An 18926-nucleotide genomic window follows, 5' to 3' on the forward strand; every position below is an offset into this window, starting at 1 on the left:
GGCCGTGCCTTCAGCTTCCTTTCATGCCTTTACGACTGAACAAACCCGTGCCAAGGAAAGTGACACTGGAGGCTGTGTGCTGTTTTAACTGCTCGTTTAACTAACTGTGCCAGCGTCAAAGCCAGTACATTATTTTCATGACTGTGTGAAAGCTGTGTGTCTCATGCCACGGACCTTCTCTGGGGCTTAACAAAAAAATGAGAATTCAAAGGAAGCAGTACAAAGCTGTAGGAAATCTTGAAACATGAATGGAGGTTCTCCTCCTGTAGTTTATTCCCCTGCAATTAAGATTAGATTTTGGATCTATTTATTCACAATCAGTCCAGAGCACAACTAAAAATATGAAGTAACATTAGTGAAGTTTTCTTTACAGAAAATTGCTGCCACTTATTTGAGGATTTATTTTAGAATGCCAAAATAATGGTCATTTCTATAATATTTTTTACCTTTTGAAGAGTAGAAGGTAAAATTAGGAAAAAGTACCTGCTTAGCTGTGACCAAATCCCAGAATAATAACTAATCAAACACAAATATTTTCAAAAATTAAATACTTGTGTAATTTTTAGAAGAAATACTTCCAGGCTGGTGGTTTTTTTGTATTGGATGAAATATTACAGTTAAGCTCAAAGTTATAACATTTGGATCCATGCTCAGCAAACTGCCCTGTCTGGATACAACTCACCAAGTGCCTGGCTGTGGGCACAGCCAGAAAACTGGAGCTGGAACAGTATTGCTCCACATTCTGGTTCTTGCATGAGGCTGAACCTTGGAAATTCTTATCAATGCAGCCATAAAGAAAAAAGTTGTAAATACACTACTCAAAGGGTCAAATTCAAAGGTGAGTAGAATGTAAACAACATTCATACTTTCAAATACTGTGATTTTAAAGCTTTTTATTATTTTGGCACCTGGCGTATAATTTGTGAGTGTTTAGGTAAGGTGAGGTAGTGGTAGAGTCTGTACAAGCAGTACCTTGGCATTCCCACAGTATAATAGCACCCGCAGCCACTGCAATATCTGCAGTGCCATAAATGTTAATCCAGCTTGTCCTCTTTCCTCATGTTATTTCTTCACACCTTTAGTCAGCTCCTAAAGCACAGGACTGGGACAGGAGCACAGCAAGAATAATGAGCTCTGTTGAGAGCAGCCCTGCAGAAAAGCCTTGGGGTTCTCCTGAGTATGAAAGGCTGGACATGAGCCAACAGGGCTTGTAGCCCAGAAGGCAAACCACATCCTGGGCTGCATCCAAAGCAGCATGGCCAGCAGGAGAGGATTCTGCACCTCCACTCTGCCTTTGTGAGACCCCACTTGGGGTGTTGTGTCCAGCTCTGGGGTCCTCAGCACAGGAAAGACATGGAGCTGGTGGAGTGAGTCCAGAGGAGGGCACCAATGATGATCAGAGAGCTGTTCAGCCTGGAGAAAAGAAGGATCCAGGCTGACCTTATAGCACTTTCCACCACCTGAAGGGGTCTTATAAAAAGGAGGGAGAGGAACTTTTTGTATGGGCAGATGACAGGACAAGGGCCAATGGTTTTAATCTGAAAGAGGGCAGGTTTAGATTAGATATTAGGAAGAAATTCTTTACTCTGAGGGTGGTGTAGCACTGGAACTGTTGTTCAGAGAAGTTGTGGATGCCCCACCCCTCAAAGTATTCCAGGTTGGGTAGAGTTCTGAGCAACCTAGTCTAATGGCATCCCTGCCCATGACATCCCTGGGATGTTGGAGCTAGATGGTCTTTAAGGTGCCTTCCAATCCAAACCATTCCATGATTCTCATTCTGTGATGGGAAACTGTCCAGGCTCAGAGAAGGCGGCTTCAAGATCAGCCCTGAACATAAAGATCTCCTTTTCCCTGCTAGCCATTCCCAAAGGACAAGAGGTGAATTACTGTGAATTTCTTAGCATCCCTTCCAGGGACTGTGAGTTTCCATGCAATACTGCTGAGCACCTGTTCCAGTCTCCAAGGCCACCAGTTCTTCCCCTACAATGTCCCAATCCTGCTATGCACTGACTGAACATCTCCATGTGCCATTCTGTGGTTTTGCTCTCTACTTGGACCACTGAGGAGATTCTGTCCTTGATCAGTTCCCGAAGAATCTGCTGTGACCTGAAAGCCTGGCCTTACGCACATGCTGTGTTGAATCCCATTTTCTAAAAGATACTTGATAATTTCTCTGAGGGCATCCAATGAGCTGCTTTTCAGACACCCACAGAGACTAAATATATTTTTTTTCCCTGTGAAGAAAGGCGTCAGGTTTATTCGGTATTACCTACCTTTTCTAGACCAATGTTCTTCCTATTTTTTTAATTCCTGTTTTTAGTCCACTTCTTTAGATTTCATTATTGACCCCTTCATGGGCATGCAAACTAATGAGCCCTAAGTTTTTCCTGTCTCCCATACTCCTGAGTAACCTCATCTCAGTCCTCCTTGATTATAGATCTTCTGCAGATTAATAGATACCACCTCTTGCTGTTAATAAATTGCCTTTATTACTTCATTTATACATTAGAAAATTTATATCTCTCCTGATTAGCTCCATTTGATCACTAAGAAAATGTCCCCGTGCTCCAATGCAGGGTGTTAGTTCATCTATTAGTCACTGCTTCCCCAGCAGTCAGCTCCAAAGATTGGAACACTATAAGCAAGCACAGTATATTTCATGTGTGATGCAAACAACTAATATTATGTTTCATTTTGTGAATTATAAAATAAACTCCTTCTGGAGATACAAGAATGCAAATCATGTAGAAAATTATTTGTTCAGATTCTCAGCCATGTGGAAGAAGAGTGTTTAGCAGCTTTAAAGTCTGATCTCCAATAATAGACTTGATGAAATTTAACGCAGCTCATCTTGTGGTGCTCCTTTGGATAAAATCTGTAAAGAAAGCTCCTATAAGGAAAGCTCCTGCATGTTAACATCCTGCACTTCTTATTTTTTTAAGAACAGGATTTAGCTCAGATGTCCTTTGGCAAAATTCTCTCTTAAATGTTCTGCTCACCTACCCCCAGCTGACATCTTCCAACCCTTTAATGGTACCTCACAATTATTGCTTTTGAAGCCCTTTGGAATTTACAGCTGTATAAATGTCAGTGCTGTTCTGTAAAATATCAGTTATGTGAAAATCTTGGAAAGCTGCCCAGCTGTGATACTGCCAGGAATTTGGATATAAGTGCAACATGACTGATTTGGATTCGAAGGAGACTACGGCAAGTTTTCTTGATTGATAGTTCCTAATAATCGTGCTCTGAGTGTTGGAATAGCGTTTACTGTGGTTTAGATTTATCCATTCCTGCAGAGGAAGAAATTGTTCTGGCAGTTATTCCATAAGCCACATTGTTTGGGATGCCACCAGGTGGTGCCAGCAAGTCAGGGAAACAAGAGCGGGACAGACTCTGGAAAATCAGCCTGGATTGAGGATGAGACAGCTCCCGGGACCTCTTCTTTCTGTTTCTAGTCGGGGACTTCAATCCCAATCCCTTCCAGCTGCTCTTAAAATATTTTTCATGTTTTCGCGTCGCACTTCAGAAGCCTATTTTAAGACTCAGCTCAGGATGCTGTAAGCAGTTGGCATGCCCTCAAAAATGTCCTTTTTATAAAAAGACAAGCACTTATGTTGTTTTTTCCTAGTTCCTAACAACTGCTTAAAATCAAATGACGTGGAAAATCTAGTGATCTCTATGTCTTAATCCTTCATGCCTCATTTATTTTGGATTAATATTTGACTGTGACTATTTTTGTTACTTAGTCATTGCAAAAATCAAAGCAAATTCCAGTGCTTCTTTTAAGAAATCAGTCATTCTAAGCTGTGTACCAGACTCTTTCTTCTGAGCTGATATTGCTCACATCCTGTTAAACTGTTGTCAGGATATTTCCCATCTTTGAGTCTGGATGTAAAATTAAGTGCTGCTCGAATTTAAACATCAAAACTCACATGGAGTTTTGTGAGGAAACCCAGAGGTCCATAGAGAGTGGAACTGTAGTGTTCCTCTTGCCATGGGGTGATAACAGGGCCAGGGAAATACCCTATATCCCCATCATTTCACACAAACTGGGCAAAAGGATGGGGCACATGGACTGTTTCTCAGCCTTTGCTCATACAGGCAGAAGTAAAAAGAACATTGTAGTGGAAAAATAGAAGGGATTATCCCCTCTAATCACCCTTCATTATACCACATCTACATCCAGTTTTGTATTCCCCAATACAGGAATTATCATGATGGGGATGGGGAGAATTCAGCAGAGGTCATCAAGACATATTCCTGGATGTGAGTAGAATGAATTACCTTTGAAGTGCTTTTCTCTCTCCTCTGATTACAGAGGGTGCCAAAATACCTAAAGTTAGTCTGTATGAATCTCCTATGAGTTGAATTTCTGAAACTTGTAGGAGGGTCTGGACCAGAAGGACTGAAATCCTGATTTTCTTGAGTGTCTAGCAGCTGCTCCAGCAACTGACTTGGACTTGGTTTTAAGCTTGTCCCTGTGAGTGTCCGGTTTGCCAGGCCTTTTTCATTGGTTCCCACCTGTGCAAATGTCAAACTTTAGCCAAGCTTTCATCACAGGTTACTCACTGAATGCATGTAAAACCTCTATATCTACACCACCATCTTTCAGGTGATCCAATCATCATTTCAACAGTAATTTTTGCATTGACCCAAGAAGTCTAAGTCCATGTCATCAGCTGGGTCAGCTTTTATGGATAACAGACTCCATAGACCAGAAGCATCCTCCAGAGTTGTGTGTAGTGCTAAGAATTAAACAGGTGTGATCAGCAATTCCTGCTCTGTGATCTGCATTTGGGTCTCTTGCCAGTTGATGCTGTGATGCTGAGGTAGCCATGGAAGTCAGTACCTCCTGCTCCCAGGGTTCAGCCCCCTAATCCACTCTCGTTTTCAAAGGTGGAAGCTGAAGATGCTTGGCAGCGCAGGAAATTAGGCCTCTTGTGCAAGTCTGTAAATACAGCTATAGATGCCAAGATGATGTAAAGAAGAAAACAGATACAGCTGTCTCTTACACAGCTGCTGCAATATAGATCCCTGAAACTATTATTTCACACAGCTCTTGTTTGCCACAATTTAAATTATAACAGCTGTAGCAGAAAAAAACATCCTAGTGTCTTCCTCACTGCATGTGTAAGACACAGGAAGGGAGAATACAAATTTAAAATATTATTTTTATCTCAAAGTCACAGGATATGTGGTAAAACTCTACCTGTCCTTAAAGAAGCAGGTATTCTTGGAAGGTCAAATTGTTAGAAAGCTGTTTACATTATTTAGTCATCTCAAGATGATTTCAACATTTTAAAATAATACAAAAAATTGCACTTTTTTCTTTTATTCTTCTTAGTTTGCTATCCCTGCAAAAATTCTGTGCCTACAGAACACACAGTCTCTGTGCATGCAGTCTCCTTCTGTAACAGTGACATTTAGGCACAGCTATTTAAGAACTCGGTGTAAGAGACTCTGCTACAGGTTGTATTTGATAACAGCAGAGGTGCCGGAGAGTCTGTGACCTTTAGTGCAATAAAACAGTGGGATAACTAGGATCAAAACTTAAATCCTGAGGACCCACAACAAGCAAGGCTGGTGCTGAGCCCTTGGAGGAAAGGCTTCTCTGGAGCTGTCTGTCACAGCCTGCTTGATATGTCACATTAGCATCTTTTCCACGCTGACCCCACTGAAATGTCACAGGCCATTTATTTCATCCCAAGCATCCAGTGCCAGTGCTCGTGGCACAAGGTTGCATTAGCTCTGAAAGATTTCCTGTGCATTGGCCTGAAGACAGAAGACAAATGGGGTGCTCTGTGCTCCAGCTTGGTCAGTCAAATTGACCTTTCAGAGCAGCCTTACATGCATTTATCCCAGGTTTTTAGCACCACAATCTGAGGGAAGTTTTGCTCTTGTGTTGCAGAGAAGCAGGCTCTCCTCCAAGAGGGATGGCAGATGTGTGTGTGGGAAGAAACCTCGACTAGTCCCTGCAGAAGGAATAATAAAATCATAGAATCATTTAAGTTGGAAAAGACCTCTCAGATCATCAAGTCCAACCCTTAAGCCAGCACTGCCAGGTCCATCACTAAACCGTGCCCCCAAGTGCTACATCTACACATCTTTTAAATACCTCCAGGGCTGGCTACTCCACCACTTCCCTGGGCTGCCTGTTCTAATGCCTGGCTGTCCTTTCAGGAAAGAGATTTATCCTAAGGAAAAGAAGCTCATTTCCAAAGGGACAAGAAGAGCAAGGATGCTTGTAGCTGTGTAGGGAGCTCTGTCACCTTCTTCACAGAGTGTAGGACTTCCTCAGCTCTTGCCTCTAGTATCAACATCTGTTTTCATGCTTGCATGTGTCAATCAGTGTTTATCAGAAACAGCACACTCACCTCCAGAGTGAGGGGAAGAGAGATGTCCCAGAAGACAGATACATGTCAACATACTCCTCCTCACAGGTGGTCAATGCTGCTGCATGACCATGGTATAAGAACCTACACAGAACAGAGTAAAACTTTTCCAACTCTTACATTAATGTCATTTTCTGGAGAAAAAAAAAATAGTAATTTTATAGAGAAAGCTTTAGAAGCACTTAATATGTACATGAACCAATAGCCAAATTATCCTTGTAAACCTTGGTGTACAGTTTTCAATACAGGGCAATAAAACCTGGGAAACAGGAGCTCAGTGTCCTTCAGCAAAAACCAAATAAAACCTTCCTTAGTTACTTTAGAAGGCTGAATAGCACTGCATAAATATATTTTCCTCCTTCAAAAGGCAGGTCACAGCAGCCTTAATTATCAGAGGGACAGAATGGAAACAACATAAAAATAAATCCTTTGAAAGTTTGCTCTCATTACCACATTTGGCATATTTAAGCATAAACACCATCTGTGTTTATCAAGAAACACAGCAATAGCTGCCTTCCGATCCCACAGTGACACCAGTGTTTATGGAGATTTACAGTAAGGGGCACATGCAAGGCTTCCACAGAAACTGAGCTTCCCTGAAAGTATTTGCTCAGTCGCCAGCTGCTCACGTAGATGGAGGCACTTCTGCCAAGAGAAGGATCATCACAGAAGAAAAGCAAAGCCTCAGATCTCTCGTGGAAGTTTCTTCTGGCAACCCCAAGGAGGCAAATAGCAGCAAAAGCTACTCACGGCAAAGGATCAAACATGAAACACACTTTGTGCTTTTAGTGTTGGATCTGCCATGGGAGAGGAGGAGCATCTGCAACTCCAGGGTCAGCTCCCTGCTCTGCCCCCCTCCCTGGCAGAATGGGTGCCTGCTGTCCCTCTGCCTTTGCAGCAGGCTGGGAATGCTGGAGGGGACTCGCCCTGGCAGACCAGCTCCCAGGCAGGGAGGGAGTGGTTTGTGACCTGACCGGGCACTGTGCTCTTGCACCAGTCTCTCTCATCTAGCTCTGGTGCAACAAGAGATCCAGGCAAACAAGTGCCAGTGGGAACAATTCCTCTACAGATCCTGTGGTAGCTTCCTCTGCCAGCCACCTGTGCCCATGGATCTGGACCCTGGGTTATGTTTATTTGGGCTCCCCTTGATCCTACAGCATCCTTCTGTGCAGAAGCCATAGCAGGGTGAAAAAACAAGGACAGGAGCTGAAGCAAGACATGCCCTGCCTAAAGCCAGGATGCAATGCTGCCAAGGGGCAATGATGGCTTCATCACAACCTAGACACTGTTGTCTATCTCAGCACAGGCATTTGGAATCCTCCCACCAGGACCAAACTTGGATGTGGATACAGGCAGCTGATCAGCAGCAACCAGCTCCTCTGTGAACGTGAAGCCCTGAGCCATCCAAAACACAAAGCCACAGGCAATGACAGGCCTGCCTTCACTGCAGGCTGTGGCACCAGTCTTTGGTTCTCCTTTGCTGACACACAAGAGCTAGGCAGACTGCTCATACTAAAATCCCAGCGTGCTTTAGCTTCACCATGCAAAAGAACTGTGTGAATAAATGTCAACTATTTTTAGATTATAGAAGTAATTGTGTGAATACATAACAAGCTCTTTTGCAATGAAAGATTAGACGAAAAATACACGGACATCCGAAGCACATCACCTAAATCTGAACAGCCTGGAACAACATCTGATCTCCACTGCTCTAGCATCATTTGCCCAAAACCAGTTAAGTAGACTGGTACTAATACTCTTAGCATAATTTGGCTCTTCCTTCTTGTAAAGTTGGCATTGAGTGGCCTGATTGTGATAGAGATACATTGAATGATGCAAAGGCAATCCAATTAAAATTAAAGCAAATTACAAATCCACAGTATTGATGTTAATTTTTGTTCAATTCCAGCCTGGTGTCTTTGTGAGAAGCAGAACTGTGAAAGTTAGCAAAAACTGTAGACAGCAGTTTCACTGCCTAAACTCTTTCAACAATATGTCCATAGTATTTAATCTGAATTTTCCTTTTCTTAATTTTCTCTCATTTACTCTAATTATATTGTCATTGTCCTTGTCTGAGTAATTTTTTTCTATCAACAGTGTTTACTCTCCTCAGATATTTACAGACTACTTTTACATCTGCCCAAACACTGTGTTATACATCAGAAAAACCTTATTCTGCTTTATGATTTTACCTTAGAAGTTGATCACTCTGGTCTTCTCCTGAAATTATGGCTTTGCTCTGGATCCTGTCATCCCACCAAGACAGTGGTCTCAGCACCCAGTGTATGCTCCCAGAAGCTCTGAAGGAGCAAAGAAGACCTACATGGTAAACACCCTGTCCCAGACAGAGAAGCAATTTTCAACCTGTGCTTAACTCTAAGAATACAGGAAATCCTACTTGCTTTACTGAGATTACACATGCCCTTAAAATAAAACCTTGCTCAGCTGCTGTGCTGGAGTGGGATCAGAGGGTTCTGTTCTACATCAAGCCCATTAAAAAGGTCTTTTCACCCATTTTTCCATGATAAAATGTATGTGTGTGAGTAGAGTTCAGGGTGTGTTTTCTGGCAAGTAATTGACTTGCTGCCCATTGTCACTTCAGTGTCTCTGGATGTGCTCTTGTACCTCTGCTTCTCCTCCCTAAACATTTGGTGTTTATGTATCTTTCCTGAACAACTTCACATTCCTCCAAGCCAAGACACATTCTCGTTATTTTTTGTTTGGCTTAAAAAGAGCACTTGAGCAAGTGGAGGGATGAAGAGGGTTTTGGTGATGTGTTTGCCTTGAGAAAATATGACTTAAGGTAGGAATGTAGGTGGAGTGGTTTCCTGGTGGATTTCTGCTTAGTCACTGGATTATTTTGTGCCAGCTCTAAGATTTTTATCAGTGGCTGTGGTAGTCCTAATGTACCTGTCTCATAGAACTTCCCTGGTATCTGTGAAGACAGTGGTCTTTTTCTCCTGCTTCCCCATGCTGACATTCCCAGCGCCTCTTTTTCTCCTGTACATAGCCATTTATTTTTGTGAAAATAATGGGACACATTGGCTTATGCCAGTCACAGTTTGATAGTGCAGGAATGAGGAGGAACACCTGCACACATGCTTTTCTGCCTAAACCATGTATACCAAGAGCTTCATTTCTGTAGCAAGCTTGGCTAAAAGACTTGCTTGAGGAAACAAGGAGTTATCCCAGATGAGTTATGGAGAGTTGTACTGTGTTAATCAGATTCTCATTCCTTTTAAGTGAACAACTGACAAAATCAGGGAGATCTGCAATGCTTAATGCCTTTAAAGACAGATCTGCTTCACTTAGATGTCCAAGTATGGGCCTCAGTCTGTAATGCCACTCCTACAGATCTTGTAGCTGAAGCTCTCCAGGTCTGGCTGCATACTGCACTGGTAAGGCAGACAGATGCTGGTGACTGCTTCAAATAGAACAAGCTTGAAGAAGTGACATCTGTGGTGTGAGGGAAAAGCAGTATCAGGATATTTGAAATCCAGGGAGCCGCATGAACAGTTGTTACCTGCACCGGAGGCTTCCTCTGTGATACTCTGACAGTGAAATGACCACAAGCACAGCTCATAGAGCTGGAAGATGTGTGGGGTAAGAGTGAAGGCATCCAGCAGCCCTGTGGTGAAAAATGGTCTGTTCCCATGGAGCTGCCATCCTGCCCAGCCACAGAGAGCATGAGCAGCCATAGCTCTCCTCATAGTGAGGACACCCAGGCCTGGCATTGCCAGCACTGGTGGAGCAATTAACTGGGACCCTTGAAACACCCATACACAGCAAGTCTCGCCTCCAAGGTGATGGTAGACCTGGACTCTTCTGTCTGTCAGGCTTATTTTTTGATGAGTTAAGATCTCACAAATCTTGTCTTGTTGAGCCCAAGGAAATTTTCTCCTGGGATGTCTGATTGCTCCTTTTGGTTCTTCTTTTGACCTAGAACAGATTGTAGAGCAACTAAGTGCAGGGGGAGTGCAGAAAGATGAACCCCATTCACTGCAACTGTACATGTGAAGTGAACATGTCCGTGGCAGTGTGCATTTGCTTGGATATCCTGCCTGCACCTACAGTCCAGGTGTAGATCCATACGGTCCATTGCACTTGTATGTGCACTGAGTCTCTTGGGAGCTGAACTGTGCCCAGGTGTTTGCTGCACCAAAGGGTGGCTGCTGGGGATAAAAACTGTGCCAGGGGTGTGCTAAGTATGTCACCAGGACAGCTGCAGGCCAGTGGTGTAAGTCCATGTCCTGTCCCTTCCTAGTTTATCTGCATATCTAGAGACCAAAAGGAGGCCCAGGAGAAGACGTGCAGGTAAAGAGCAAGGCAAGGACAGTCTCTGGCAGAGCTGACAGTGTAAGAGCTGAGCCAAAGCTGGAGCAACAAACCAAGCCACCACACCACACAGCTGAGTTGCCAAAAGAGGTGAGTCCTGACCTCTGCAGAGCCAGAAGGAGGTGTCAGGTTGGAAGGAATAGGCAGAGGGGGAACAACCATGCACAGCAGGCTGGAAGGACCCCCCATGCACCTGGGGGCTGGATGAGCCATTTCTTTAAGAAAAATCATCCTCTGGCTCAGAGCCCAAACTCTCAAATCTGCTGTGAATCAAGCGGCCCTCTTTCAGCACTGCACATACCTTTCATATTTCTTTCCCTCAAGGAACTGTTTTGTGATGATTAATGAATTATGAAGGTCACCTTTTGAGTCTTCAGCTCTTACAGAACTTGAAAGAAAACAAAATCCGGAAGAGTTCGAGCTAAAAGTGTCATGGCAAATGCATCCATTTTACTTTATTTATGATTATGTTCACAATGGACTTATTAAGTACATTCTTTAAATAAACAGAACTTGAGACTGTTTGTGAAATGCTGGGATTTTCTGCCTTAAAACATCTGCTGCCTATTTCTTAAGGACCATTTGGGTAACACTAGAGCACGTACAGATATGTACCTATTTCCTGGAAATTGCTTAAGCATACTTCAAAAATGTAGAAATCTGCACCTTTACCACCCAAGAAAACCTAAAACTAAAATGAATGAGACTGGGCAGTCTCTAGCTGAGAGAAATTCAATAAATCTACCCTGCACGTGAACTGTGTTGGTATGTGAGACTGGAAAGCTTGCTGGCAGGAGACAGGGAAGTTGACCATAGGTCTCCATAACTCAGACTAATAATTCATGATGCTGCATAAAGCAACCTGGCTATTTGAGCACTGTGCTTTTTCTAATGGTGTGCCTGTTGTATAAACATCTGGACTTGCATCTTTTTCCACAGCTGATGATGCTCTGGATGAGAACTTCCTTTTGAGTGTCCATATCATTATATGGTGAATATTTTATAATCTTCTTTTAGATGCTAAGTACCAAGAGACAGATGTTAGGAACATCTGCAGGATAAGCTTTTAATGAGATGTGTTCCTTGACAAATATATCCATGATGTTTGATGTCTCACCCCCTCTCTGTCAATAAGAGTCAAACTACACAATGACATCAAGTGGTTATATAGACAGCGTTAGACCTTCTCCAGTCTGGCTGCCTCTTGGCTTTCCTTTTTGTAACCCTCTTCTCTCTGATCAAAAGGAAGTCAGAAAATTAAGTCAGATTCAGCCTTCAAAGTCCAGCTGCTGCAGAGTGCTCCACAGCATTTCTTGCTGCTTCCTACCTTCCTTGCTCCTCAGCCCATTACAACCTCAATGTTCCTCTGAATAATGGCATGTCCTGCCCAAGTTTGCCTGAGCCACACCAAACTGACTTGAAGGATGCAGCTGAGATTGTAAGATGCCCCTTGGAACATTTGCTAAGCTGCTGTCACATGGGGTATAGATATCCCATCCCATTCACTTGTTGTGCAGATTGCTGTTCTGTTCTAGAAGAAAACAAAAGTCCAGTTTCCAGTGCCTGCTGTTAACATGGCTAGACTTCACAAGTCCCTGCGTGTTGCAGACAGTGCAATGAAACTCATTGTCTGTGCCTGTTACTCTCCAGTAGATTAATAGGGATCATATAAGCTTGTGAGTTTTGGATGAAAGCTGCTCTAGACTACTATTTCCCCTTTCCAGAACTACCACACCTCATCAAAGACTAATCTTGCTCTAGATCTGGGAAAAAGAAGAGGGGAAAAGCACATAGATTGTAATATAATGTGATGCATCCTCTGGCCTGCAAGGGAGGCTTGAGAAACAGAGCAGGACTTTGTAAGATGAGAATGAAAAGACCCTTTCTGGTTATGACCCTAAATGATAGCCATGTGATCCCAGCAATAAACAATCACCCCAATCACTTTTCTTTAGGACATGTGCCTTTAAACTGTCTTCAGAGCTCACAGGTCATCTTCATGGCAGAAGGGTGAGTTGGTTGGTACCCAGCTGCTCACATCTGTTCCCTTCACTCAGCTCAGGAGTTGTTCAGAGGACTCACTCTCTCAAGCCTTTGCATAGCCTCCTTCCAGCCTGGTGCTTGAAGGTTTTGCAGAGCATGTGTGCAAAGGCTAAATTGATAGCCAGATTCTTTTACATTTATCCGGGGATGTACAAAAATACTATCACAACCCCTTAAGGATAATTTTAATTATTTACAAATGCACAAATTCGAAACACGTGAAACCTAAACTGCCTCTTTTTACTTAGTGATTTTGATCTCAGGTCCACTGTTCCCTTGGCCTTAATCTGCTCTTAACCAATCAGTTGAGACACATCAGATTTCTTCCTTGCCATTTCTAAAGAAACATCTCTATGCCAAACTCTCTTATTCCTGCAGATGAAGGATTTGTCACTTTCTCAGCTGGCTAGCCGCAAATGCAAGCTCTCACAACATCTGGATTTACACTAGTGATTGACAGCACATATATTTGTTCCTAACTAGCAATGTCTCCATAGCTGTCCTGTCACCTGTGTCTGCCAAGATGGTGCACATTGCATGGCTCACTGCTGCTGAGCTGCATCAGAGCGAAGGCACCTTGATCTCTGGACATCACTCCAAACATTTCATATCCTGGGAACAGCTGTAGCGACTCACACATGTCTCTTGAAAGAGCACCAGTCTGGATCCTGGGTTGTCTGGATTTGTCATCAGTGAAAATGCACTGACCCTGCTGATGTTTCTTTTCTCTAGCTCCTGTGTGGCTGAAAGAAGACTCAATCTGGGCATGACAGCATGGTTGATTGTTTTAGTATTAAATATGGTGTCTCTGGGTCTTGGAGCTTCTTGTGCTATTCAGAACTGTTATTAAATTCCCCACCAAGACATCTGAGGAATGTTTTTATTTTAGAAAAATAAGAGTGTCAGCCTTGTGCAGGCAAGAATTAGCCATTCATGTTCCCTTACTATGGAGGGAAGAAAGAAGGAAAAACCTGGCAGGAGCATTGTTTGCCTTGGCTTGCTGAGAGAAAAAGAATGGTGTGATTTATGATATGCCACTTGGAGAAGGTCCTTCTGGTCAGAGCTTTAGCAAGAGAATTAAAGATCCTTCCTCAGATCAATCTCATCTTAAACACACATTAGAGGAGTCCTGCAGCAATTCTCATGTAAATTGCAGGCTATCAGGTAAGAGGGTTTGCTATGTCATACAGGGGTCATTAGAAGAGAGAAAACTTTCTTGCTTGAGGGACTTCAGCAGCCTCCCAGCTTGAAGATTCAATTTTTTTTTTTTTTGGCAACAGCAACTGCCAGCTGATATTATTTCTCTCTCACCTGTGAAGAGAAAAAATAGCTCTGTCTTAGGTGTATGTTTTTGATCCAAGTGGTGATTAAGAATAGAAATGACTCTGAGATGCCAGAGTCTTGGCACCTCTGGGGAGCAGAGCAATAGGTCTTTCAACTCTGCAAACACCAGCAGTGGGTGGGCAATGCTCCCCTTCTCAGGCAGGGGATGGCCCATGGCCTCACTCCTGGGACTGACTTTGCCAACACAGCAGCTCTGTGTCCTCTGTGTGTGGCAAGGTGCACAGAGTGCTGGGGATTTCTAGACTGGTGAGAAAGCAGGCTCAGCACAACTGCTGACCTCGCCAAAAAAGACCCTTGCACAAAGCTTCAAATGAAGACCAAATATAATCTCTTGATGATAAAATTTCACAGGAATTAATCATGTTCATCTGGATTTATGGAGTAGGAAGCTTTTGCTCTGTTCTGATTCAGTTAAATAATGATCTGTACCAGCTGCTGTAAACTGGGTGAGTTCACTTCTTTGATTCAGTTATGCCTACGCATTTTGGAGTCAGCATCCTCCTCCTGCATGGAGCTATCTTCAGAAAGCTTTGCCCTCCCATGGGGCTGGGGGGGCTTGTCTGCTGGCAGCACTGGGGCCATGCTGTCCCACAGCCCACTGTTCCTGTGGGCACCGCCTCCCACCCGGCCCATTGTGCATGGATGAAGCACAGACAGCCAGAGGCAAAAGCCACAGTTTGCAGTGAAGTCCCCCTTTGCTCTGATGATTTCAAAACCCTGGGCAATATTTCAGATGCTGATGTGCTGCATCACCTCCTCACATGTGTTTGAGGTTGTCCTCGCATCTCCCTCAGCTGCTTGCCTTGCCAGGAGATCTGCCATCTCCCACCATGTCCTGGGGCACTGAGCACCTTGAGGAAAGAGACTGTGACTCGGCACCACCAGCGGGATGGGGCTGTGTCAAGAGCTCCCAGTCAGGCTGCTGGGGCTTGTGTAGGCTCAGCTCATACCCCTGTCTCTGCACTGTCAGTATGGGGGCCTGGGGGTGGAGGTAGGGTGTCTCTCTGTTGGTTTTAGCTTCTATCAGCAGAACATATCTTTTCAAGATTTCATTCTGTTCTGATTTTTTCTAGTCAATTAGCTGTGGTCTCAGTCCTCCTGCAGTCTGAAGGGCTAATGGATAGTAACCTCTTTCGAGAATGACATGTACTTTCCTGAGGCATCTTTCACCTTTGGAGATATTCCCTTTAGACAGAGATGACTCTTCCTTGCTTCTAAAGAGAGAACCCCTTAGAGGAAGGTCTGTAGTGATAGATATTGCACAACCTGGGTGTAGAGCAGACAGAACAGTCATACACAGAGGTCATTTCAATTTGCCAGGTGGGCTAAACTATCCAGGAAGACAATGAAGTTACTGCTCTCAAGGCCTGCCTATTTTAGGCCTTTATACCTAGGTCTTTGTGACATGTACTAAGAACAAAATGTTGCACTTCACAAGTGTTTCTGCCAGACTCGCTGACAACATGGCAGCAGCTGGAAGGGGTGCCGGTGATTTCCACTGTGCTTTCCAGTTAAGAGTTAGGACATCCTTCATAAACCTTCAAGGAGAAGAAACGTAGCAATGAATAGATTTATGTTCTGGCCTTCTTTTGTTCTTGATTGGAACAGCTCCTGTCCTAATTACAATCATTTGCCATGTGATTTTAAAGCAATTATGAATTGACTGTAATGCATGCAGATTACTGATCTCTCATGCACAAAATTAATTTACTCTGCCAGCAATTTCAGACACTGAACTTCAGTTAGTGACTCACAGCTTTGCGTAAATGATTCCACAGAAAACCAGTGAAATAGTAAACGTTCAATACACATTTTTCTTTAACAGAATCTTCATTATTACTCCTTAAAAGGAAACTTTGCCAGTGAAAAAGAAAACACTCCCACGCAAACACAGGCAATTTAACTGGATACCTTTTATGAGGTAGGAGATTGTTTTATAACTGATGTATTTATTGTGATCACATTTAATTACAGGAAAAAAAAAAAAAAAAGAAATCAGATGGGTAGTGAGAAGCTGGGAGCAAAACCTTACCAGGTTCCTTGTCCAAGAGTCACTGGCTCTGCATGAGACCTGCTGCAGGTCTAGTAACAGTGGCTGGAAGATGCAGCCCAGGAGGAGAAGCTATAAAACACAGAACAGTTCTTAAAAGATAGAGGCCCTTCCAAAACCACAGGCTGTTTATGAAACAGGCCAATTCAGTCAAACCAATGGTCATTCCTGCTTTGCAATTAATAAAGTAGACATAAGTCTGATGAAATAGTTGAAAACTGCATGGAAATCACAGAATCTTAGAAAGGTTTAGACTGGAAGGGACCTTAAAAAGCACCTAGATGTCCTTCCCAAATCTTGGTCAACTTTACTAAATTATTCAAAACAATTGCAGACAAGACTGCCAGGGACCCATCTCAAACAATTCCATATACCAACATTAGCATAGTGGCTCTCCAATGTCAGGGAAGCAGCAGATCCACTATATATGCACAAAGGCCATTGGGAATTTCTGGATGTTAAGAAGCTTGCGAAGCTAGCCTGGGAACTCAGGAGATCTCTGCCCAAGGAAGCAGCCAGCCATCTGAATAAAGAGGGATTCATAGCTTGCCATACGAATCTTACAGCTGGTCACACTGTCAGGAGAGGGAACTGATACCAAACCCCTCAGTTCCAGTTGAAGTTGTGCCAAGCAGTTCAGACTGCAGAATTAGATCAGTCAATTCCTTGGCATGTGACATTGCCTGCCCAATACTCCCTTCAGAAGATTGTGATGATAAATTTACTACAGTTCCATAATATATCACATACAGTTGCTTGCTTATGAACCACATTGTGACTCTTCTACAGCAGAGACCATTACCCAGATGGAAAAGAGAGTACTAATTAACAGCAATAATTTCTGGGAGGCAACCCAGAGCCCTATATATGACAATATTGTATGGACAGTCAATTGTCTATACAATATTTCTGAACACCAGGCTTGTCCTTCTTTTACTTACTGGTATCAGCCACAGCATGTGAGGCTTAATTCACATCAAGTCCTGCTGGTCCCAGAGAGGACCAAGCCAGGCCCACTGTGATGAAAGAGCACTGGAGACCAAGTGTTCAGCCACCTCAGGAGTGGGAGTTGTTAACGAACAATGAATTAGTTCTCTTTTATCTTATATATAGATCTTGCAGCAGTGCATTCAGGGAGAGGAAACATAAGAGCCACTTGGAAAGGAACAACAGCACTACAGAGTGAATGAAGCCTTTGTCACACAGCAGTCCAACAAAAGCAGGATTCCATGGCTGTGGCAGAGAAGTAGCAGCCCAGTAGCACTGCAGCCCCACAGGTATATACCTTCAGGCAATCACATAAGCTGAGGGGTCACAGGATCCAGTGCAGATAATTGAAGGGGACCATTAGGGAGACAAAGCATAGGACAACTCTTTTTTCCACAGACCTGAAGATACTTCACATCAGCAAACAGGTCAAAATACCCCGGGCACCTCTTGTTTTTGTGTCCTGAGTGTGTGCACTCGCTGTCCGGGGCTTGGGCAGGAACCATGGCCAAGGGCTTGACCTTAAATACAGTCCTTGGCTAAAGGTGAGTTGATAACCATGGTCCTCATGCTCACCCCACAAATGTCCTCAGAATGAAGCAGAGATATACAGTCTTCATTTATCTGGAAAAGAGAGGGAGGCAAGTGTGCAGTGCAGGCATGTTGCTGGGAAATACCTGTGGAAGCACTGCTGGCCAAAAGGTGGTTGAGTCTGATGCTGCTGGGGACAGCAGTTACTGATTTTACTGAGTCAAATGGAATTTAGTGGGACTTGCCCACCAGACAGAAAGTCCTGGGGACTAGACCAACATTACTGTACTTACACCACATATTTGGTGGTATCCATTCCAAAGGCAGCTGGGGCCAATGTGACTATAATTTCACATTATCTTAGCTCTCCTCACTTTCTGCCATCTTTCTGACAACTCTAGCTCAGGAGAAGCTAAGAAGGACAGAAACCAACCCAGGGAATATAGAAGTTCAGGCAATTAACACATCTAATATGTTTTCTGTCTCTCTGTCTATCTATCCATCCATTCATGCATTTATCCATCCATCCATCCATCCATCCATCCATCCATCCATCCATCCATCCATCCATCCATCTATCCATCCCTTCCTTCTCAGGTACAGTCTACAGAGAAGGGCGTGGTTGAATCAGGAGATGGGACAGGTGGTAATCTGGGATTTCCCTTGTCTTTTGACTTCTACCCTGGCAAAAGTTGAATGCCAGTGGTACTTTCACTCAACCTCAAGTGACCTTTACTTGACTCTACACTTAGCCCAGGCTGTCCAGTAAGAACTTGCTACCTTTGTCTAAGACACAGATGTCTGCTGGCCAGGGGCCACACTTGCTTATGTGAAAAACACGTAAGTGGACTAAAGGTACAAGAACAAGCAGTCTTTAAAGGATGTACCTACTTTACTGAGTAGAAGACACCCAGAGAGACAGCTCAAGTACTGAATCCCCCAAGCAGTTATCTACACTCTGAGCTCATTCCCTGACTCCAATCTGGATGTCTTCGGCTATCTCTTTTCAAGAGAAATCTCATACAATAAGGACTAGCCCTGAGCATTGTGGACATTCAGAGCAGGAGGCTGGGGTATGTCTCCAGCAGTATTTAATCGCCAGAATAACTCTTCTAGTGTCCACTGTGTTTAGCAGTGTGGACAAAGCTGTGCAGTATCTGGGTGGTCAGTATATGGATAACTGATCTATCCTTAAGTCACGAGCGTATCCTTAGACTTCAACAGCAAAAAAGGGAGGGAGAAGT

The 18926-nt window shown here is 43.6% G+C and overlaps 1 long non-coding RNA gene across 5 annotated transcripts in view; it reads left to right on the forward strand.

The window, feature by feature from the left end:
- The window catches only part of LOC135294204 (uncharacterized), a 47580-nt gene that overhangs the window by 27314 nt on the left and 1340 nt on the right, over positions 1-18926 (forward strand). For 4 of the 5 annotated variants that reach the window (XR_010356362.1, XR_010356363.1, XR_010356365.1 and 1 more), the window contains 4 exons: positions 5909-8718; positions 10657-10817; positions 15940-16035; positions 17278-17441. This is a non-coding gene — a long non-coding RNA (uncharacterized LOC135294204). Of the gene's footprint in view, positions 1-5908; positions 8719-10656; positions 10818-15939; positions 16036-17277; positions 17442-17550; positions 18009-18926 lie in introns of those variants that run through there. The other variant, XR_010356364.1, reaches the window with a different exon arrangement.

Source organism: Passer domesticus, chromosome 2, assembly GCF_036417665.1.
Source record: "Passer domesticus isolate bPasDom1 chromosome 2, bPasDom1.hap1, whole genome shotgun sequence".
Lineage (NCBI taxonomy): Eukaryota > Metazoa > Chordata > Aves > Passeriformes > Passeridae > Passer > Passer domesticus.